Source organism: Panthera leo, chromosome F2, assembly GCF_018350215.1.
Source record: "Panthera leo isolate Ple1 chromosome F2, P.leo_Ple1_pat1.1, whole genome shotgun sequence".
NCBI classification, from domain to species: Eukaryota; Metazoa; Chordata; class Mammalia; order Carnivora; family Felidae; genus Panthera; species Panthera leo.
This window is the reverse complement of record NC_056695.1, coordinates 6431850-6456832: the sequence shown is the minus strand read 5'-3', so window position 1 is coordinate 6456832 and position 24983 is coordinate 6431850. Positions and strand designations below refer to the sequence as shown.

Below are 24983 nucleotides of genomic sequence, written 5' to 3'. Positions count from 1 at the left end.
CAGAGGAGACACAGAATCTAAAGCTGGCTCCAGGCTCCGAGCTGTCAGCACAGAGCCTGACGCGGGGCTTGAACTCACGAACCGCGAGATCATGACCTGAGCTGAAGTCAGACACTTAACCGACTGAGTCACCCAGGGTCCCCCAGCTATTACTGGATTTCATGTTGAGGGCACAGTAGGTTCTACAATATTTGATGGGAAACTCAACTAAATAAACCAGTTTCTAAAATATCATCCATTAATCATTTGTAATAAAATTAACCTGAGTAGATATGCACAGTATTTTATCAAAAACAAACCAAAAAACAACAACCAGAAAAACCTTCTGATTTTCAGATCTTGAGAGGCACACAGATATTCACATGGAGAATGAAATTGGGGTGCCTGGGTGGCTGCATCGGTCGAGCGTCCGACTTTGGCTCAGGTCATGATCTCCCAGTTCATGGGTTCAAGCCCCATGTCGGGCTCTGTGCTGACAACTCAAGGCCTGGAGGCTGCCTCAAATTCTGTGTCTCCCTCTCTCTCTCTCTGCCCCTCCCCTGCTCGTCTCTGTCTCTCTCTGTCTCTCAAAAATAAATACATGTTTAAAAATTAAAAAAAAAAAGGGGGGGGAGTGCAATAATAGCTTGCTTGTTTGGAAAACTCCTTTTGGGGATCTCGTTGACCCTCATATTTTAAAAGATGTGTGGGAAATATGTTGGCAGGTGAAGCTTGTTCCCACACATTACACCAGGCCAGTCACAAATATCAGATTTAATAGAATATATCCAATTAAAAAAAAAATCTCCTTCCCTTCCTATTAAGGGACATCAGAGTAATTGAGGTTAATTTTCATATTATTAAAATTTAAATAATTTTGTAACCTCTCAGATCTTGGAAAGCTCAGAGCCAAGTTTTGATGTTTTTGATTTATTTGATGGTTACTTAAAAGGTTCTCTGTTCTCATTCTTTGTCTTTGAGAATAGAGAATTTTTGAGACTAAATTTTGAAACTACTCAAAGATAGTAAGTAGGTGTCAAAGTTATTTTCCAAATCTGAACCTTATGATGAAATCACTTTTTAGTTTGAAATTTCTCTCTTATTTTGCTGTACAAAATGTTCTGTTCTGATTCACAGATGTGGCTCCTTCAACTTTCTGAACAAGGTTCCAATGGAAAAGTCATTTCAACTTTCTGAACAAGGTTCTAATGAAAGACGAATGAACTAATAATATGTTACCTCATTTATGCAAATCTGAGACCGAGTGCACATTCTCTTTCTGTTTTTAAAAGAGGGTGTTGACTGCTCTTCCAAAAATAGAATAAAAGTTACCTTCCAGTAATGGTCTAAGCTGTTGTCTTTAACCCCTCCCAAAGGAAGAAAGTATCGGGGAACTTGGTTGAAAGAAACAATGTACGAAGACTAAGGAATAACAGTGTAGCAGGTAGAAAAATATTTTCAAGAATAGCACAAAGGTCTAAGGGGGTGGACATGGAATTACACTCTTGGAAGGTTCTTACATTATACGTGAGGTGGTGTAACACTAACACAGGCTCTGATGAATTAAGGATGCATATATAATTCTCTAGAGCAACCACAAAAACCATAAGCTAAGAGGTATAACTGGAGAGCCATTAGTGAAGATAAAATGAAATACTCAAAATACTTGATTAACCCAAAAGAGGGAGGGAGAAGAGGAACAACAAGGGGGCACAGAAAGTAAATAGCAAGAGAATGGTCTTAATAGTAACAATAGCTACATTCACACAAGGGGTCTGGACTGTTCTCCCTCTCTGGGCCACCCCCCCCCCCCCCCTTCTATATACATCTAGAATTTTAACTGTTCAGTGCTATCAGGAAACCCGTTGCTTCCAGTTGCCAAGATTTGGGAAGAAGGAGCGTTCTTACCAGGGGTTGAATTCTATCCCCTCCTCTCATCTACCCCTTTGCAGGCTGTTACTGGAGTAGGAAAGCAGAAATTGAAGTCAATTACCATTTGTCCAGCTTCCGAAATTTTCTTGAAAGTGTTGGCTATGATCTCTTTTGTTCTCTTTGTGGGTTTATTCCTTTTGATTTGTTTGTTTGTTTTATTCCTTTTTAAATTCTTTGTAGCCTTTCGAGTGTAAGCTTGGGAGGGAAGCAGAGCTAAATGTGTGTGTTTAAGATATTCACTATGTTCAACCTAAAGTCCCAAAGGTGGCACTTGTTTTCAATGTTTTATTTAAAAATTCTTTTAATGTTTGTTTTTGAGAGAGAGACAGCATAAGCGGGGAAGGCGCAGAGAGAGAGAGAGGGGGACATAGAATCCGAAGCAGGCTCCAGGCCCTGAGCTGTCAGCACAGAGCCCGTCGTGGGGCTCCAACCCATGAACCGTGAGATTATGACCTGAGCCGAAGTCTGATGCTTAACTGACTGAGTCACCCAGGTGCCCCCCAAAGGTGGTATTTTTAATCAGAGTTGACATGTAAAGTGCATCTTAGGCTGAGATTAAATTGGGGAGTAAGAGCAGATGTGCTGGGGTGTATGCACTCAGAGCTGGAAGGATTTAAGAGTCTGTTACAACACTTGCCATCTGAAGTGGTGAGAATTCAAATTTGTATTAGTGTAAAGGATTGAAAACAGACTGTAATCATTATATGGGATTATTTTGGCTGGCACCATAGGCAGATGGATATCCTGCCTCTTCTTGATTAACACCAGTGGCCGGCAACCTGCTTTACTGGAAGCCGCTCCAGTTAGAATGTTTTCTCCCTCTGAGCCAGTATCAGTTTGTAGTAATTTTCAACATTTGAGCCAAGTATTTGGGATAACAGAAGTTGGTCCTTTGGGTTCAACTTACTTTTAAAAACATTTATTCTAAAACAGTAATTCCTTGTCATCTAAAACAGTTCTGTTTGAATACTAAACATTTTAGATCCCATTCTGACCTAGAAAGGTGAAGCAAACATGTCGTGTCGTCTGACCCTCCCCCCAGGCAGCCTCGTCATCAGGAGGAGCTGCCTGGAGACAGGTTGCAGAAGGAAGTGTCACAGAACCACTTGAAAACAAGGCATTTGCAGGTGTTAGAGCTGGCCCTCCGAGGGCCTGCCTTACAGAGAGAGCGGTCGTGCCCTTAGTCACTGCACATGGAATGGTCTTGACTGGGGCTCTGCAGGGATGTTGCCTTGGTGATGCTCCGGGACCCTCTGCACAGGCACAGCTGACTGAACCCGCAGGCAGCAAATAGGGAGATGGCGGTGGGGGGTGGGCAGCCCAGTCCTGGGGTCCAGCAGGACCGTCCTGGCTGACCCAGACCTGTCTTTTGAGACGATGGGATGCAGGATGGATAGAAGTAACAGGCAGCGAGATGATTCGGACAGAAGAGTCAGCTAGAGAAAGAAAGGAGAAGAAGAGCAGACAGGTGAGTTGGGTGACAGCTGGGTGGGAGCAGCAGGGAGGAGGACGGGGCCGGTCGTCCTCCTGGTAGAAAACCGGCGTCCTGGGGACCTGCGGCGCTGCGCCGGCCAGGCCCTCCCTGCGAGCTGGCCCACTGGCTTGCTGGCTGGGCTTCTGCCTCCTTTGCATCCCAGAGTGTACTTCCTCTTCCTGTTCCATAGTGTACTTCCTGTTCTCATCCTGGAGTGTACTTCCTGTTCGCATCTCAGAGTGTACTTCCTGTTTGCATCTCAGAGTGTACTTCCTATTCTCGTCCCAGGGTGTACTTCCTGTTCGCATCTCAGAGTGTACTTCCTGTTCTCGTCCCAGGGTGTACTTCCTGTTCGCATCTCAGAGTGTACTTCCTGTTCTCGTCCCAGGGTGTACTTCCTGTTCGCATCTTAGAGTGTACTTCCTGTTCTCATCCCGGAGTGTATTTCCTGTTTGCATCCCAGGCCATGGGTTTTCTTCCACTTAACTTGGGAGCTATTCTGCAGCCCTCACTGTCAGGGCACCTCCCTTTTCTCCTCTATGTCCTCACCATTCTACAAGCTGCAATCCTACCTGTTGCGGTTGTCATTGATCACAACTGTGCACTCATTTTTCTCCTTCCCTTTCCAACCATCGCCACTGTCATTGCTCTCCTCCAAGTTTCTCCTTTCAAGCATTTCCCCCAAATGTGGACAGACAGCCACGAAAACATCTACAGAGTGGGCTCCTTGGGGCTCCATTGACATTTGAGATGAAAGCAACCCATCAGGATCTGGGGTAAAAAGTTGCAGCTTCCTCAGTGAGGTCATCTCCTTAGTGAGGGGGGGGGGGGGGGCACATTTTCAGGGGATGTAGAGTTTCAGTGACATTGAAGGGGGCAGCAATAGAAAACCTGTAAAAGCGTTTAAACTGTAAGGAAGAGGAAACCCGCACCTCTGTAGGGGTTACATCTGTGCTGGGACCCACCCGGAAGACCCGTCAGGGCAGAATTGTTAGGCCATTCCTGCAGGATGGTGGTGGCGGAGGGTGTGGCTCTCGCCCAGGGCTGCGGGTGCTGCCAGAAACGCACGAGATTGTGTAGAATCGGCTGGCAGAGGGTTGGGATCCATAGAAAAATCAGTGGTGTGAGGGTGGGAGGGGGAAGCGGCACATGGGGAAATGGAACGCATTTCAAATGTGGCCCCGTAGCGGGGACTGTGGCCCAGAATTACAGGTTTTTGTCTGGCACCTTGTTGCTGAAGAGAACAGTGGGGAGGCAGCTGAGAAGTCTAGGTGTGATATGTAGATGGCCGGACCAGAGTCTAGGGCGTTGTCAGAAGGCTTATGCCCAACTCCATTTCAAAGCTGTGAGGTGCTTGGGAAGCAATGAGAGTGTGCATGCACTTCAAATCCGTGGTTTTCCAGAACTGGTAGTGTGGAAAAGCCATGGGTTAAAGAAAATAAAAGGTTATGGACCAGAGCTTTTAAAAAACCTGGGTCATTGTCTTAGGAGACCTTTGGAGCCCTACCTCTTTGACACTAAGAGCCCTTTGCGTATGTCAAGCTCACCTTTTCCCACCCATTTCTCTGCATCTCACATTCTGGACTTTTTTGTATCTTAGGGCCTGCCCATCATGCTGAGTCCCAGTGCTGATGGACACCTGGGCATCTTCCCTAACAGTGGATGGATGAGGCTTAGCTGTTAGGATGTTGTGAACCTGTGTATATCAGGGGAAATTACCCACAGAGAAAAGTCAGCCATCTGTCCCTCTGAAGAGGATTGAACTCTGGGAAAGTAAAGTATGTAAGTATCTATTTCTGGAATCCCAGGAAGAGGATTATATTTAGAATATATTTTAGAATATATTTCTGGAAATATATTCTAAAAGGTCAGAAATCCGTTGTTAGCGTTTAGGGATATCAGTCAGTGTTAACCTAAGTCAGAAAGACTGACCCAGGGCCTTTAACATGAAAATCTCACCTTCTGTTCCTTTCAGAGGTAGACACTATTCTCCCAGCCCCCTCCTCGTTTGAAGAGAATACGTGAAATGGGCTGAGGGCAGGCTGAGGCTATACAAAGCCCCTAGTGGATTCTCTAGTCTGGCTTCCCTTATCTTGGCAACCAAGAAGGCCACATGTTCCAGCCTTTAGAAATAAGAGAGAAAAATAGGAGTCTGGAAAAGGACACAGGGGGACAGGTGACCTTCAGGGAGATTGCCATGTGTATGAAAAGACGCTGTCCCATAGGCCCAGTGAGAGGGTCCCTCAACTGGTTCCCTTTCTTAAAGCCAAGTCAGATGAAGTTCCAAAAGTTGTGTGTGCTGGGAGAACCATTTTATTTCCCGTTTGGATACTCCCTGAACTGCTGCGCTTACTGATTTGCCCCTTTGCTACTGGACCTGAGAAGAGGGCTTGATGAGAGATGGGGGGACAGTTTAGCTCGGTAGGAAGAGGTAAGGGAGGCAGGTGAGATAGAAATCGCAGGTTTGCTGGTGATTGCCTCAGCGTTGGAAAAGTAGGTAGATCAAAAAGTAGGTGGAACTTTTTTTGCGTGGTGCCACCAGGCAGGGACAGCTGAAAGACACATCATCTCTCGCCAGCGGCCACTTTATACATATGGGAGCTGCTCAGGATTCAGCTGTCAGTAGATCTTGTTGGGGACCCATCCTTATCACGTCTATGGAAAATGAGCTAATTTCAGGCAATTGTAATCCATAAAAACACAGCAGGTGTCTCTTCCTCACCATGTTCTTGCTTATATAACGGATCAGCTGTTAGAACGAACTCGGCACACTCAACATGAGCAGAGTCATGTAAGGAGACGTCATTTTTCATGCTCGTCCTCCTCATTCACCTCCTCATGCAGGGGTGAGTGTGTGTGATGCAGCAGAAACTGCCTCCCCGCCCCTCCAGCATCCACAGCTGTGTGTTCAGCAGGGCAGCGTGGGTGGGGGGGGCGGGGGAGAGGGAGCAGAGAGGGCCGTTTTAATGGACTCTGAGACTGATGTGTTGACCAGCTTGTTTCAATAGTTAAAAGTGACGAAAAAGCAAAGAATCATACTGAAATCCCAGTAAAGGAGCTGATTAGAGAGACGGGGAATTTGATGGAACAAATTAATAGAAGAATAGTTTCTGGAAAAATGTCATCTATATATGCATTTTGGTGGGATTCGTTCATCAAACCAGTTACTTGTTTTATCTATCTATCCATCCATCCATCCATCCATCCATCCATCCCACCTATCTATCCAATGTTCTCCACACTAGACTGTAAGCATCCTGAGATTAAAGACCAAGTCTGTTTTATTCACTACAATATATCTAAATCTCAGCCAGTACCTGTACTAGGTGAAACTTGATAAATATTTGCTGTATAAATGTTACGGAATTCTCCTCTGGATCTTTCCTGTCCCTACTTTTGATTACTACAAATTGTGAAAATAGGTAGGTAGTTTTGCTAACCTCACTGGATATAACAAAAATGGAAACTAAAACGTATCGCACTCCCCTGTGCTGGGCACTGCGATAGGTGTTTTATGTGAAGTGGTCCGCCTGTATCCCACAAGAATGCCGAGGCAAGTGTTAATCTTTCTTTACAGACAAGAAAACCATAGCTAAGAAAGGTAAGGATGTAGCAAGTCACAAGGACAAAGCCACAATTTAAACTCCAGTCAGTGGGTTCTTAACACTTACCCTGTAAAGGATCTTTGTATCTGGAGTATATATCAATCACTTTCTCATACGTGTTGTTTTTATTTTAATCAGACTCATTACGTTTTCCGTGGAAAACATTATTATGTTTACAGACTTTTGGATTATTTTAGATGAAGTAGAAAATCAAATATACTCCTTTCCCTCTTAAAAGTAGAGTAAGATTTCTTCTTCCCCTGAAATGTTAACTGCCGTGGGAATTAACTTTCATATTAATTACCTCTTGCTGCAGCAATATTACCGCGAAGGCAGCAGGCTGAAATAACACATTTATTACGTGACAGTTTCTGTGGGTCAGGAGTCTGGGCACGGCTTAGCTGGGTCTTCTGCTTTAGAGTTTTACAAAGCTGCAGTTAGGTGTTGGTCAGGGTGGTGGTCTCGTCTGAAGTCTGGGGCAGTATCCACTTTCAAACTCACATGGTTTTGGGAAAAGTCCAGTTCCTTGCATGCTGCTGGCTTGAGGGCTTCGATTTTTCACTGCCTTTTGGCCGGAGGCCACCCTCAGCTCCTTGACAGGGGGCCCTCTCCAACTGATCGTACACAATATGACAGCTTGTTTCTGCAAAGCCATCAAGGTTTCTTCTGGGGATGAGCATTACAATCCTACGTAACACAATCACATACATGTAATCATACACACCCTGTCACCTTTGCCACATTCTGTTGGTTAGAAGGAAGTCACAGGTGCTATCTACACTCAAGAGTATGAACACCGCCAGGACGTGGGAGTCAGGGAGGCCACCCTGGAGCCCTGCTTTCCCACCACAGACAACTAAAAAAGCGGACAAAACATAAGAAACGGCTCTTTCAGGCGGTGGGCGACACCCAGTGCAGGTGTATGATCCCTGGGATAAAGAAACAAGGTACTGCCTGGAGGCTGTTGCCGGGACCCAGCAGGTAGACTAGTGATTCTGCTCAGCTGAAGGCAAAGGTCAGCATCTGCAGGGACCAAAGCGGCTAGGATTTGTGGGCAAAGTGCTGGAGAGGAGGGACTTACATAGAGCAAACTCTGAGAATCTAAAGAGGGATTCCTTCGAGTCTTTGGCGGATACTGGTTTGTACGGTCACAGGGTCCCTGTCCATAGGGCTGAAAAACAAGAAGTCCAGAAGTTCCCAGAGCTCACGCAGGGAGAGTCTGTGTTCCCTCTTGCAGGGGGGAGAGAGCTCTGATACATGAACAATCAGGATCTTCAGCAGTGTGACAAATTAGCTGTGGGGATAAATTAGCTCTAGACTGAAGGCTGCTCTAGCTAGCAAGGCTTAAAAGCAAGCTTTCAAACTTCCTCAGGAACCTGTGTGCCAACTTCTTTTAAAAGAATGCAGTGAAATTCAGCATACAGCAACATGAAAGTCACAACATCTGGCATCCGATTAAAAAAATCACAAAACCTGCAAAGACAAAAACTATGACCCACAGTCAAGGGGGGAAAAAAACCCATTCAATGGAAACAAACCCAGAAATGATAAAATGAGAGTATTAGCAGATAAGGATGTGAAAACAGCGATTGCAATATGTTCTAAGGCTCAAGAATGTAGACGAAGACATGAATGTGACGAGGAGAGAAATCAAAGGTGTTAAGAAAGACCTAAAAGGGGCTCCTGGGTGACTCGGTCGGCTGAGCATCCAACTTTGGCTCAAGTCATGATCTCGCAGTTTGTGGGTTCGAGCCCCGCGTGGGGCTCTGTGCTGACACAGAATCCAAAGCAGGCTTGGAGTCGGGAGCCTGCTTTGGATTCTGTGTCTCCTTCTCCCTCTGCCCCTCCCCTGCTCATGCTCTGTCTCTCTCTCACACAAAAATAAATAAACATTGGGGGGAAAAAGAAAGACACAAAAGGAACTTCTGGAGAAAAAAAGATAATATCAGAAATAGAAGACACACTTGACTGGATTAACAACATGCTAGATACCTCAGAAGAAAATCACAGGGGTCCTGAGTACACAGCGATGGAAACTCTCCAAAATGAAACACACAGAGAGAAAAAACTGAAAAAAGTCTGGGGGAGTTATGGGATAATATCAAGTGTTCCAACATACATGCAGTTAAAATAGGAGAAGGACCATCAGATAAGAAATAATGGCTACGCGTTTTCCACACTTGATGAAAACCATAAACCATAGACCTAAGAAGCTCAATGGTCCTCGACAGAAAAAAAATATTTAAAAACACAAATCGCCCTAAATCTACTACAGAAATTGAATTTGTAGGTGAAAACATTCCAACAGAGAACAGAAAACTCCACTCCAGTGAAGGCACCTTCAGCTGCCTTCACTGGTGAAATATACCAACATTTAAGGGGAAAAAAAAATCATCTTCATACCAATTCCTCCAGACAAAACAAGAGGAGGGAATATTTGCCAACTCATTTTCAGAGGCCAGAATGACCATGATACCGCAACCAGAAAAGAAATTACAAGGAAAAAGAAAAGAAAAGATACCTATAGCCTAATATCCTTCATATACATGGATGTAAAAATCTTAACAAAATTTTAGCAAAGTGAATCCAACAGTATATAAAAAGGATATTATGTCACATTCAAGTGAGGTTTATTGCAGAAATTCAAAGTGGATTTAACATTCAAAAATCAATCGGTGGATTTCATCCAATTTATAGCCTAAAAGATTAAAAGAGGAAATACATGAATGAAAAACCCTATTTTCGGGGTGCCTGGGTGGCTCAGTCGGTTAAGCGGCTGACTTCGGCTCAGGTCATGATCTCACGGTCTGCGAGTTTGAGCCCCGCGTCGGGCTCTGTGCTTACAGCTCAGAGCCTGGAGCCTGTTTCAGATTCTGTGTCTCCCTCTCTCTGACCCTCCTCCCCCATTCATGCTCTGTCTCAAAAATAAATAAACGTTAAAAAAATTTTTTTTAAAAAACCATATTTTCATTGTATGCAAAAAAACCCCATTTCAATATATGCCAAGAAAGAATTTGACAAAATTCAATGCCCATACACATAAAAATTCCTGGTGAACTAGGCATAAATGGAAACTTCCTCAATTTGGTAAGGAATACTTGTTAAACACTTACCATGGCCATTATACTAAGTGATGACAAACAGTGCTTTTCCCTTAAGATTCGGAAGAAGGTAATGATGTCTGTTCTATTCAACATTGTAACAGTCCCCGTCCACACAATATGACAAGGAAAAAGAAAGTGTGTAGATTGGAAAGCACAATGTAAAACCTTATTTATTCACAGATGACATCATCATTGCGTAGAAAATGTGAAGAAATGTATAAAAAAACCCTAGAATTAATCAATGAGACTAGTAAAATTGCAGAATGCAAGGTCAATACAGAAATGCATTTTTCTATGCTAGCAACCAACAACGGAAAATTGAAAATAGTATAAAAATACATTAAAAACTCAACAAAATGTGTGTAATATTGTACACTGGAAATTAAGGAACACTGCAAAGACAAATGAAAGAAGACAAAATTAATGAAATTAATGAGTCACCATGATCATGGAGAGGGAGTCGGAGATCAGTTCTCCCCAACTGATGTGAAATTTCAATACAATCCCAACAGAAGTGCCATCAAGCTTTGTTGTAGACATTGGCAAGCTGACTTTAACATGCACATGTAAAGGACCTGGAAGAGCTGGAACAGTTTTGAAAGAAAGAACCAAGTTGGAAGACTTGACAGTGATTGATTTAAACACAGTAACCGAGTCAGTGTTGTATGGGCGTGAAAATCACCATCCAAACTGGTAGGACGGAATAAAGTCCAGAAATAGAGCCTGACTAAATACGACTGTGGGCACAATAAACGGAACCCTCTCTAAAATGGAGCTGGGAGGCCAAAAGGAGGAGCCTAGAAGGGGGAGCCATATCACCTAATATCAACGATGGGAAGAATGGTCAGTTACAGACTCCAAGAGAATAGTCAACGGGAAAGAATCACCAATTATAGGTCCCAACAGGGGAACATGCACACCGCAACTCCTATAAGGAATCAACTACCCCAGTAACTCAGCCGATGAGAAACGGTCATCACCCTAAGGGATTTTCTTTCAGAACAAGCCTTCCCAACCCTCTCCTTCTTCCCTGTTAAAATAATGTCCCTCTCCTTTGTTGGACTTGCCCCTGGTTTTGCTGTAGCTTGCGGGTTCCAGATTGCGATTCTCTGCTGTTCTTGAATAAACTCATTTTTGTTGGTGAAATAACAGACGGTTTTATGTTTTTATTTTATTTTATTTTAAATTTTTTTTAACATTTATTTATTTTTGAGACAGAGAGAGACAGAGCATGAACAGGGGAGGGACAGAGAGAGAGGGAGACACAGAATCTGAAACAGGCTCCAGGCTCTGAGCTGTCAGCACAGAGCCCGACGCGGGGCTCGAACTCACAGACTGTGAGATCATGACCTGAGCCGAAGTCAGATGCTTAACCGACCAAGCCACCCAGGCGCCCCAGACGGTTTTATTTTTAAGATAAGCCGAACAAATGAGGCCTAACTGGGGAGGTTTAAAACAAAAACAAGATGCGACAAAAAATATCACATGTGATAGAACATGGTATGCGAGAATCGTGAAGTGAATTTGCCTTCTAAGGTCCTTGCTTCACTTGGGAGGAGGAGAAAGATACTGCTTAACTTTTGGGTTTTAGAAGTTAAATATTCCTGGTGAAATATTAGGGGAACTCTTAAAAATAAACCCAAGCCATGGCTGTAGAGGTGAGAGGGAAATAAGCTGAAACCCCGCCTCCGCCACGCACAAGTTTTGTGACTTAGTCTCCACGCGTGTCATGATGCCTACCGCATTGTGGAAGGGGCTCAGTGAGACCAACCAGTGAGGAGGGTTCAGCCCAGAACCTGGCTCACGCTCACTGCCCAGGAAATGATGGTCCTCCAGCCGGTTTCCTGGTTTTAGCTGGAGATCTCTCTACACAGGCCCAAGCTACTTTCTGAGTTACCAGGGTGCTCGGGATTCTTTGGTAGATGAAATCAGAGCGCTGGTTCTCCCAGCCTTGTGGAGGTTACTGTCGCAGGGTGTGTGTGTGTGTGTGTGTGTGTGTGTGTGTGTGTGACATGCGCTCGCTTTCCTGTTCCTCCGGTGGGTCTGTCGCATCTGGCAGGCACCAAACTGCACCGGTTCTCCATGAAGTAGTAGCATTGCTACGTTCCATTCCCAGCGCCTAAATGTCTCCCCCACGTGGTAGTGGCTTGATAAATACCGCGGGCTGTGCTTCTCTGTAAATCAATCCTCTCTCAGGATTTTCAAGGATTTGAAAAGAAGAAGAAAACAAAAGTGAGGTGCACCAGGCAGTTGGTTTCTATTTAAATAGGTTTTTTTTTTTTTTTTTTTTTTTTTTTTCAACGTTTTTTATTTATTTTTGGGACAGAGAGAGACAGAGCATGAACGGGGGAGGGGCAGAGAGAGAGGGAGACACAGAATCGGAAACAGGCTCCAGGCTCCGAGCCATCATCAGCCCAGAGCCTGATGCGGGGCTCGAACTCACGGACCGCGAGATCATGACCTGGCTGAAGTCGGACGCTTAACCGACTGCGCCACCCAGGCGCCCCTTAAATAGGTTTTAAAAAGGAAAATCTGACTAGTCTTTAAATAGAGGCGGTGCAAGTTGCCTTGAGTTGCTTAGTCACCTCACACCGTTCTATGTATACAGCACACGCACAGGGACCATGTGGGACCTACAGTGCCTTTAGGATGCAGAAAAGTCGCAGGGATTCTGAGTTTAGTCAGTGAAGAGCCTGAGTGATGCACAAGATTGTTTAAAAATCAACATATAATGAAACCTTGTTTTCTTTAAGTTTTGTTGGGAAATAATTTCATGTTTACAAAAAGTCGCAGGAACAAAACTAATGTAAACAACTTTATAGATAGCTTCACCTTTAGCTAATATTTTATCCCATTTGCCTTATCATTATTTGCTTGTGCTTTGTCTCTATTTGCAAATGCACACACACACACACACACACACACACACACACACAAACACAAACTTACACATTTATTTTTCTGAACCATTTAATGGCAAGTTACAGACATGACTCATTTGCTGTAAATATGAAAATGCATATTTTCTAAGAAGAGGTTTTTTTTTTCTTATATAACCACAGTACAATTATCAGCTAAGTGTGCATTTACTTTTATCTGATTTACCATCCATATTTCAGCAGTTTTGGTTGACTTAATGTCCTTTATAATAGCTTTTTCCCTTTAGTACCAGATCTTGATTAGAGTCAGAAATTGAATTTCATGGTCATGTCAATTTGTAATAAAAAACACACAACAACAACAACAACAACAACAACAACAACTATGGCGAGAACTGGATGACTACTTTTTTTTTTTTTTTTTTAATTTGAAAGTTGAATCCATGATCCTCAGGGATTTGGGGCAGAGAGTTGTGTCTAAAATTTGCTGTCTTGGCATAAGAAAGGATTAGAATACAAGGAAACAAGTTTGTAGGTGATGGAGAAACGCTGAGGAGAGTTGTTCCCTCTGGTGGTCAGAACAGTCGTGTTTCTAAAGGGCTTGATGGACTTTAAAATATAGGGTCCTAGACACTATCCTCCGAAACGCAAGAGTTAATAGATTTGGTCTTGAGCCCAGGAAACTGTGGGGCTTCTTTGTTTGTTTTGTTTTTGTTTTGTAGTTGTTTTTTGGGGTTCCTAGGTGATTATGACCTGCCAGCAGGCTCTAGAACACAACCACAGAGGGAAGCCTGACTCTCGCTGTGGGGCATGAGGATCGCAACCGACAGGGGATCACTGGCTCTGAACAAATTCACTTCCACTTTTTTTTTTTTTTAATAATTTATTGTCAAGTTAGTTAACATACAGTGTATGCAGTGCAGTCATGGCTTTGGGAGTAGATTCCCGTGATTCCTCACTTCTGTACAACACCCAGTGCTCATCCCAACGGGTGCCCTCCTCGATGCCCATCACCACCACCCCCAATACCTACCCCGATCAACTCTCAGTTTGTTCTCTGTATTTAAGAGTCTCTTATGGTTTGCCTCCCTCCCTCTCTGTTTGTCACTGTTTTGTTTTGTTTTTCCCCTTCCCTTCCCCCATGGTCTTCTGTTAAGTTTCTCAAATTCCACATATGAGTGAAAACGTGTGATGTCTTTTCCTGACTGATTTATTTCACTTAGTATAATACCCTCCGGTTCCATCCATGTTGTTGCAAATGGCAAGATTTCATTCTTTTACATCGCTGAGTAGTATTCCATTGTGTGTATAAAGTCTGCTAACGGGGCCAGCTCTGTACCCACACAGACGTACTGCGGGTGGGTTTGTAGCGTGACCTTTGAGCGAGCAATGAAGCGTGCTAGCTGCTCAAGGTGGTTCTGAGGATCAGAGAAAATAGAAGATGCAAAACGCCCGGCACAGAATAGATACTCAATACGTGCTGGGTGAATTGGATTTTTAATACGGGGCATTTAAAAGAGAAATACTGTGCGCACGGCATCTTGGATGGTGACACATGGCCTCAGAGTTCATCATCTCCTTGACATCAATCACATGATTGATGTCTTAGCCCTCAATGAACATCTTAGCCCTCAATGAAACTGCATACAGAAGGAAAGGCTCGGAAACAAAATAAGTTGAGTTAGGAGAAGAAATCAGACTAAACTCATGACTATCTGATTCTAAAACTTACATGGAAATGCAAAGAGCGGCCAAAATAATTTTGTGAAGGAACACAAATTTGGAGACTTACAGTACCTGAGTTAAAGACTTAACTGTAGAGCGACCAAGTCAGGGTGGGAGTGGCATAAGCGTAAACATAAAAATCAATGGGATTAGAAATCTCTCTTCTTAGCGAAAGCCCAGAAATAGACCCCAAATATAGAACAGTTGTCTTGTCAAAGTGCCAAGGCACTTCAGTGGAGAAAGGATAGACTTTCCAACAAATGTTACCAGAGCAACTGAATATCCATATGCAAATAAATAAACTTCCATTTCTACCTTGTACTATGAAAAAGGATGAACCCACACTGGATCATATAACTAAATAAGAAAACCTAAAACCAACAAATTTCTAAATGAATATTTAAAATCTGGGTTTTCTCTGACAGTGGACACTGTGGGTTCCTCATTTGTATTCCTTGCTGCTTCTCACAGTAGTTCAGAGGGAGCTAGACCCAGAGCCCAAGTACCTGAATTGGTTCCTAGCTTTCCCCCTGGAGCCTTAGAAGGTGGTTAATGAGTAGAAAAAGAAGGACCCTTAACATCCAGAATCTTGGCATGAGAAGGAGACATGGCTGAGAAGCACATTGATACGTATGGTCTTGATGTGGTCTTGGCCCCACATAGTGTCGTGATCAGTATTTTTTCCATCCTCGAATGCAGAATATTGCAAAGGAAATTTATTAATGTCATCATTAAATATTGAGGTCAATTCATGATTCTAAAATTCTGTGCTAATTTAATGTAATCTAATTTGCCAAAAATTAATTTTTCCCATTTCTACAAATACTGTTTTATCTTTTCCTTTATGGTGTATTTGAGCTTTAACATTTAACATTAAGCTTTTCTTGAACTTGTGGTTCTATCTTTCACAAGTGGATTAAAATAAGTAATATCTCAATGGCCATTGGCATTTTCATGCATATAGAATCCCATTTCGACATTATTTGTTGACCCTACAATCATGATTAATGTCATTTATCACCAGATATTTTAATTCATATATATCTATATTTTTCTTTTTTCTTTTTTTCCCCAGAGAAACAGTGGGCACAAGCCCCTCCAAGAGGGGATCTATTAAGCCGAAGAGCCTTCTATCCTTGGGTGGGTTTGCCCAGAGGAGCCCCAGTCAGTTGGTATCTGTTGAGTCGAGGGATGGAGACTGATCTCAAGGGAGTGAATCCAGCCTTGGTAAGCTCAAGATATCTTTAGAGAGCAACTTCCCTGTGTGTGTACCACTCTAGGCAATGGGTACACCATATTTAAGTAGCTTAGAGTTCAGTGAGATGAGAATGGGCATTAGGTGAAGCTTACCCACTTTGCTAAGTGCTGGAGGAGAGCGGAGAGGGGCCTTCCCTCACACTTCTCCCATTTCCTGATGTGCCCATGTGTGTAAAGAGAGCCTTAGCAGTGTAAAGCATCTGTCCCAGATCCCTCACTCACTTCGTCCAGGAGAGGTAGTGATTTAGCTAATGGTGAATTTGAGAGGAGAAACCTAGCCGGTGGATCTCAGATCCTTCCTCCCCATTTAAGCTACCTGCAGGAAAGTCTGCCTCTGTTGGGTGCCCATCAGCGCCACGGATGGTGAGTGAGTTTACCAAGATTTGGGGTTTGGTGTTGCGAAACTGACTTGCTTTGCCCTCCAACAGCAGCTGTATTAGTGATAAAAATGTCACTTGGCCTTATTCTCAGTGGGTTCAGGATCAAGTAGGGAACAAGAGGCATCATTCATCAGAGTCCTCAAAGATAATTTACAGTAAGAACAGATCGAATGGGTGTACAGAGATGAGGCCCCTAACCTAGCCTGGGGGTCTGGGGAAAACTTTGAGAAGGAAGTGGCCCAGAAAACTGAATGTTGAATAGTTAGTTCATTGGCCAACAAGAAAGGAGAGTGTGTGAAGACCGTGGTCTGAGATGGCGTTATTGGGTAGAAGCCTGGGGTCAAGAAGCAGCATTGTTTGTGTGACAAACAATGCAAGGTCTCTAGAGAGTGGGGTGGGACAGGGAGATGTGTGACTGAGGCCACATGACGTGGAGTGGGATTTGTTTTCCAATGCAACTGTTGCCACCATTTGAGACTCACGGTCTCCCAAATCCCAATGGCTTAAATAACTGGATGGATATGTGTTGACAGTAAGATGTGTGAAACAGGCTTGAGGACTGTCACAAACATTCCCACTCTCAGTCAACAGGCCATGTGGCTGTAACTATAGGGCTGTCTGAGTTACATTAGTGCTGAGAGGCTGCACAATGAGAAAGGTGAGGTAGCCAGCCCGTGTGATATTGGCATGGTCATATCGAGAAACAATGGAAAAGCAGAGAACATCTAGTGATGTGTGAGCAGCACCTAAAAGTAGGTCATGTGAAAAGACATCAAGGAGACGGGTAAGTTGGCCCCATCCTGTGTTGTCAAGTGATAGATTTTTGTCTCCTTATCAAGCAGGAACTTCCTATTAGAATTGTAGAGAATAAAAGGTTGTTGAGAGGTAGAAATTCTAAAATTAGCTATTATGCAATGAGTCCTACTTTGCAGGAGGCACTGGGCTAAGTGCTTTAAATGCTTCATCTCATTTAAAGCTTAGAACAGCCCTATTGTGACGATATGATTGTCACCTTCCTTTCAGGGATGAGGAAGTGGCACTGAGTGCAGTTAAGTGACTTCCCAAAGCTAATGGGATTTGAACTCAGCTTTAACAATGGCTTGGTTGAAGCCAAGAAAATCAGGGCTGGCCACATCTCAAAGATGTTCTGAAGTCAAAACAAGCCTCTGATTTTATCAGATGAGCAACTTTCCAATATTATAATGCAGTAGAACCCTATCTAAAATGAGTGGAGGGGTACTTGGGTGGCTCAGTTCGTTGAGTGTCAGACTCTAGATTTTGGCTCAGGTCATGATCCCAGGGTTCTGGGATCGAGCCTGGTGTAGGGCTCCACACTGAGCATGGAGTCTGCTTGAGGTTCTCTCTCTCTCTCTCTCTCTCTCTGTCTCTCTCCCCCCCTCTCTAAAATAAAAGTTAAAAAATAATGAAATGAGTGGAATCCCAGTATTTATCACAGACAAAAGTGGATTTGCTCTGTATTAAAGTAGAGATGTATCGGTACAACTTCTTCCCTGGACCACCCAAGCTGGCTGAATCTCCTGCAACTTCAAAATTTCTTGGGACTCCATAGGCAGATTGAAAAGCTTTTGGATGAGATGATTTTGAATGATCCTGTGGTCAGGGGATGACAAGTAGTGTGGTGGGGCTCAGGCATAAGAAAGCTGGAAAGCAGGTGCCTCGGTCAGACCCAACAGCTCATGCTGGGGAAGGCTGCTGTTTTAAATCAAACTTTTGGCTTTTAGGTAATTGTGAATTCATATGCAATTGTAAGAAAGACTATAGAGAGACCCTATGTATCTTTTGCCCAGTTCTCCCCACGGGCAACGTCTTGCAAATTTACAGTTCAAAATCAAAACCAGGAGGTTGACATTGATCAAGAACATTTCTGTCATGAAAGAATCTCCATTAATTTTTAATCTCCTTTAATACCCATACCCATTTCTATCCACTCCCTCCTTAATTCCTGGCAGCCATGAATCTGCCCTCCATTCCTATTATTTTGCATTTCAAGAATGTTGTATAAGTGGAATCATATAGTAGGTAATCTGTCAAACTTGGCTTTTTCCACTCACCACAATTTTCTGTACATCCAGTCAGTCAATCCCCAAACACCAAGCCAACTCTGGTTGGCATTTCCTTGTTACTTCTCACCCCAAACAAAGTTGACTCTGTGGCCCCAGCTAATCGAATTTTTCTATTGTCTTCTTTCTTGTTCTTTAATCTTTATCCTATAAAAGCTTTCTGCCTTCCACCTCGTTTATAGTTCTCCAAAAGGAGACTGTTCACTTTCGTGAAGCGTTACAGTTTTTTGCATCACCTAAATTGTCTTCTTTGATAAATTTTAAAAAATATTTTATTTTATTTTATTTTTTTGAGATAGAGAGCACATGAGTGGGGGAAAGGGGCAGAAGGAGGGAGAGAGAGAGAGAGAAAGAGAAGGAGAGGGAGAATCTTAGTTCACTTCGTGAAGTGTTACAGTTTTTTGTGTCACCTAAATTGTTTTCTTTGATAAATTTTAAAAAATTATTTTATTTTATTTTTGTTTATTTTACTTTTTGAGGTAGGGAGAGAACACATGAGTGGGGGAGAGGGTCAGAAGGAGAGAGAGAGAGAGGGAGAGAGGGAATCTTAAGCAGGTTCCATGCTCAGCATGGAGCTCCATGTGGGGCTCGATCCCATGACTCTGGGATCATGATGTGAGCCAAAACCGAGAGTTGGATGCTCAACTGACTGAGCCACTGGGAGCCCCATCTTCTCTGATAATTTTTCAAAGAATCATTTGATACAAAACAGTTTTTAATTTTAGTGAAGTCCAATTTATCTATTTTGTCATTTATTGCTTGCACTTTTGGTATTCTATCTAAAAAACCATTGCCAAATCCAAGGTTGTGAAGAGTTACCTTGAGGCTTTCTCCTAAGACTGTCATGATTTTAACTCTTATATTTAGATCTTTGGTCCATTTTGAGTTAATTTTTATACATGATGCGACCTAGGTCCCATTTTATTCTTTGGTATGTAGATATCCAGTTGTCTCATCACTATTTGTGGAAAAGACTATTCTTTTCCCATTGGATGGTCTTTGCACTCTTGTTTAAAATCAGTTGATCATAGATGTATGTTTTTATTTTTGGACTCTCAATTCTATCCCACGGATCTATATGTTTATTCATATGTCAATTCCACACTGTTTTGATTTTTATTGGTATGTAATAAGTTTTGAAAACGGGAAGTGTGAGAAGTCCAGTGTTGTTCTTTTCTCAAGATTCTTTTGATTATTTGGGTTCTTCATAATCTTGTATGAATTTTAGGATCAGCTTTTCCATTTTTACAAAAAAAAATGCCATTGGGGTTTTAATAGAGATTGTATTGAATCTGCAGATCTATTTTGGGGAATATTGCCATTTTAATAATATTTATTCTTTCAACTCATGAACATGAGCTGTCTTTCCATTTATTTAGATTTTATTCAATTTATTTCAGTAGTTTTTCAGTGTATGAGTTTTGCATTTTTTTTTTTTTTGGTTAAATTTATTCCTAGGTATTTTCTTCTTTTTGATGATACTATAAATACAATTACTTTCTTAATTTTCCTTTTGGATTGTTCACTGCACATATGTAGAAAGACAATTTATTTTCATGTGTTGATTTTGTAATCCATAACTTCACTGAATTCATTTATTAGCTCTAATAATTTTTTATGTATTCTAAAGTATTTTTTATATACAAGATCATTTCATCTATGAATAAAGATGGTTTTACTTCTTTCTTTCCACTCTGGATACCTTACATTTCTTTTTCTTGCCTAATTGCTCTGGCTAGAACTTCTACTACAATGTTGAATAGAAGTGGTGAAAGGGAACATCCTTGTTCTGTTCCTGACCTTAAGAGGAAAGCTTTCAGTCTTCACCATTGAATATGATGTTACCTGTGGATTTGACTTAAATCATCTTTCCTATTGCTAGTTTTCTAGAGCTTTTATTATTAGCAAAGGCTGTTGAATTAATCAGATTCTTTTCTCTGATCATGTGTTTTCTTCCCCTTCATTCCATTAATGTGGTATGTTACATTTACTGATTTTCATGTGTTGAACCACCCTTGCATTCTGGGGATAAATCTCACTTAGTCATGTTGTATAATCCTTTAAATACAGTGCTGGATTTAGTTTGCTAGTGTTGCATTGTGGATTGTTACATCCATATTCGTAGGAGGAATTGGTCTTGAGTTTTCTTGTGGTGTCTTTGCCTTTGATATAAAGGTGGTACTGGCTTCATAGAGTAGGTGAAGACATGTTCCTTCCTATTCTGTTTTTTTAGAAGAGTTTGGGGATTAGTGAGAATTCTCCTTTAAAGGTTTTGTAGAATTTACAAGTGAAGCCATTTGATCCTATACTTTGTTGAGAAGTTTTTGACTAATTCATCCTCTTTACTTGTTGTAGGTCTAATAAGAGTTTTTATTTCTTCTTGTGTCAGTTTTGGTAATTTATGTATTTCTAGGAATTTGTTCCTTTCATCTGGTTATTCCATTTGTTGATGTACCATAGTACACAGTACTATGTACTATTATTCATAGTATTCTTTAATAATCCTTTTTATACCTGTAATGTCAGTAATAATGCCTTTAATTTCTGATTTTAGTAATATGTGTCTTCTCTTTTTTCTTAGTCAGTTTAGCTAAAGGTTTGTCAGTTTGTTGGTCCTCTCGATGAACCAACTCTTGGTTTCATCAATACTGTATGTCATTGATTACTGCTCTCATCTTCATGATTTGTTTCTTTCTTCTGGCTCTGCTTTTAGTTTGCTCTGTTTGCCTAGGTACCTTAAGGTGTAAAGTTAGGTTATAGTCCGAGATCTTTCTTCTTCTTCTTCTTTAATTAAAAAGTATTTTTTAACATTTATTTTAAAGAGACAGAGTGTGAGAAGGAGAGGGGCAGAGAGAGAGGGAGACACTTCAGAGAATCTGAAGCAGGCTCCAGGCTCTGAGCTGTCTGCACAGAGCCCAATGCAGAGCTTGAACCCACAAACCGTGAGATCATGACCTAAGCTGAAGTCGGACACTTAACTGACTGAGCCACCCAGGTGTCCTGATCTTTCTTCCTTTTAATGTGTAGGTTTACAGCTATAATTTTGCCTGTGAGCATTTCTTTTTCTGCATCCCATGGTGTTTATGTAGTGTTTTCATTTTCAATCATCTCTAACTATTTTCTTATTTCCGTTGTGATTTCGTCTTTGAGCTATTGATTATTTAGGAGTGTGTTGTTAAATATCTACATATTTGTGAAATTTCCAGTTTTCCTATAGTTATTGATTTCTAGGCTTATTCCATCGTGGTTGGAGAACATACTTTGTATGACTGCAATCTTTAAAAACTTATTGAGATTTGTTTTGTGGGTTAGTATATGGTTTATCCTGGAGAACGTTCCATGTGCACTGGAAAAGAATGTTTATCCTGCTGATGGGCCATTTTAAAACTGTCTGTTACATCTTATTGATTTATAGTGTTGTTTAAGTACTCAATAGCCTTATTGACCTTCTATTTAGATGTTCTATACATTTATTGACGTGGGGTATTAAAGTCTTCCACAGTTATTTTAGAGTTATCTATTTCTCCTATCAATTCTGTCAATGTTTCCTTCATGTATTTTGGGGCGATGCCGATTGAGGTGTATATATTTAACATTATCAATATATAATGTTCTTTGTCACTTTTCCCCACAGTTTTTGATTAAAAGTCTATTTTGTCTGATATTACGTACAGCTACCTCAGCTGCCTTTTGGTTTCTGTTTACATGGTAAAAAATAGTACTATTTGCATGGGAAAAAGTTCCCCATCTTTTGACTTTCAACCTGTTTGTGTCTTTGGATCTAAAGTAAATCTCTATTAGATGGCATAAATATGGATTATGATTTTTTATCCATCCTGCCAATATCTTTCTTTTAACTGCAGAGTTTAAATCATTTACATTTAAAGGAGTTATTGATAAGGAAGGACTTAATTCTGACATTGTATGGTTTGTTTTCTTTTTCTTTTTTAAGTTTATTGATTTATTTTGAGAGAGAGCTAGAGAGAGAGAGAGAGCGTGGGTGAGGGGCAGAGAGAGAGAGGGAGAGAGAGAATCCCAAGCAGGCTCCATGCTGTCAGCACAGAGCCTGATATGGGGCTCAATCCCACAAATAGTGAGATCATGACCTGAACTGAAATCAAGAGTAGGATGCTTAACTGACTGAACCACTCAGGCGCCCATGTGGTTTGTTTCCTGTATATCTTATATCTTTTTAAAAAATTTTTTTTAATGTTTATTTATTTTTTTGAGACAGAGAGAGACAGAGCATGAACAGGGGAGGGGCAGAGAGAGAGGGAGACTCAGAATCGGAAGCAGGCTCCAGGCTCTGAGCTGTCAGCACAGAGCCCGACGCGGGGCTCAAACTCACGGACTGTGAGATCATGACCTGAGCCGAAGTCAGACGCTTAACCGACCGAGCCACCCAGGCGCCCTGTATGTCTTATATCTTTTATGTTCTTCAATTTCTCCATATGGCCTTTTGTGTTGAATTAATTTTTTAATACCATACCCTTTTGATTCCCTCCTCGTTTGCTTGATTGTATATCTTAAGTTTGTTTTCAGTAGTTGCTCTGGGGATTACAAGTAATATCTTCAATTTATAGCAATCTCGTTTGCATTGATACCAACTTATCTTTAATAGTAAAAAAAAGAATCTTCCCTTCTACGGCTTCATCCGCCTCACCTTTAGGTTATCGCCAATTATATCTTTATATATTATGTGCTAATTAATATGTAATTTCTAATTATTCTTTTACGAAATTTTTTAACTCCTATAGGGAACAAGAAGAGAAACAAAGAGCCTCACATTTTGAAAATAACACATAACGGGGTCCTACACTCAAGAGTTCAAGGTGTAGTCTTGGCCGATGTTGAGGTTGTTCTCTGCACCGCACTGGTCTGAACGCATCTCCAGAGAGAACAAACGAACAGGCTTCATGAACGGGGCTGCAGGATGCCTCACTCAACACCGTCCAGCGGAGAGTGGCTCCACCAGCTGACCAGACACAGCCCATGTTTTCAGTCTGCCGACGGAAATACTGCACATTCCAATCTCAGGGAGCGCTTGCTGCTAGGTTTTCCTCACTCCCTCCCAGTTCCATGCCAGGATGATAAATTCTGCACAGGTCATGGAAAAATTATTGAGTTATACTACAGTGTAGAGAAGAAAGCGTGCTGGTTCAGTATCTTGGATGTCTGAGTCCTGGATACTCAGCTTTCTAAATTGGTGACTTGCCATTTTGCTTACACGCTACTCTCTGTTAAGCCAAGCATCCAAAGACTGATTGGCTTTCCGTATTTTGGTAAAATCGTGGTCTGAAAAGTTGAGGAGTGGATCTTGGAACATTGGTACCCAAGAGAGGTGCACCTATGAGAGCCCCATCTGCCTTGATAAGCATCACGTAAAGCTGAGACATGTGTGATAAACCTTCACATTATATCCGTAGCCCTGATTTCCAAGCATATTAAAATTCACTTGACATTCCGAGTGCAAACTAACACAAGCATTGAGCTCTGAGAGATATGTCAGGCATAGCTAAGCCTCAGAGGTATATTTAATAGGCATATGATTAATGTCTGGTGAAGATTTACTCAAGTTAAGTTTTATTTTGAGGTGAAAACATGACACTGAGATGGAAATAAATCAAATAATTAAGAACAGAGTTGCTGTTATCACCACGTAATCTGGCAATAAATCAGTGGAACAGAATATTTATTTGAAAAAATGTGAGTCAGATTTTTGAGGTGTTATATATTAATTCAATTCGCATTCACTAACAATTATTAAAAACTACTATGGGCAAGACTGGCCTAAGCAGTTGTTGTGCATAGGGATGTGTGTGTGTGTGTGTGTGTGTGTGTGTGTGTGTTAGGGGGTGAATAAAAGAATGTGTGAGAGATGCTACTTTCTGTCTTCAAAGAGCTTATGATATAGAAAGAGAGAGGAGCATGCTTTAATCTAAGGCAAATGTGATGAATACTATAAGAAAAATTGAAACTGTTTCAGGTGGGTGCCAGAAATGATATACTACGTTGGTTTGAAGAAGCTGGGAAAAGCATTACAGAGAGAATGATGAGATTTGAAGTCTGTAGACTTTTTCTAAGACCTCAGCTCATTGTCACCCGGTTTCCTACTGCACTCTTCCAAACGTAACTGCTCGCAATGACTTTACCAACGACACCCTTGTTGCTAAATGGAACAGGTACTTGTCCTTATCTAAACAAAGTTCACACCACTTGTGGTTCTTACCTTCCCTGCTTTCTTTGAAGATGATCCATTTTCAGCTTTAAAAAAAAATGATTTTATTTTATTTTTTTAAGTTTACTTATTTTGAGAGAGAGAGAGCAAGGAAGGGGTAGAGAGAGAGGGAGAGAGAGAGAATCCCAAGCAGGTTCTATGCTGTCAGCACAGAGCCCGGAATGGGGCTCAATCCCACGAACCGTGAGATCATGACCCGAGCCAAAGTCAAGAGTCTGACGCTTAATTGACTGAGTCAGCCAGGTGCCCCCATTTTCAGTTTTAACTCTCATCCCAGCAGGATGAGACCGTGCCCACCTGCTCAGGAGAGAGGGAGCCACTGTGCTCGG

At 41.8% G+C, this 24983-nt stretch overlaps 1 long non-coding RNA gene across 1 annotated transcript; it reads left to right on the top strand.

Annotated features, from left to right (window-relative positions):
• The first annotated feature begins 3378 nt into the window (after positions 1-3378).
• On the top strand, positions 3379-24131 carry LOC122211084. The gene is made up of 3 exons (XR_006198484.1): positions 3379-5167; positions 15774-15925; positions 23174-24131. It is a non-coding gene; the product is annotated as an uncharacterized LOC122211084 (long non-coding RNA).
• The last annotated feature ends 852 nt before the right edge of the window (positions 24132-24983 follow it).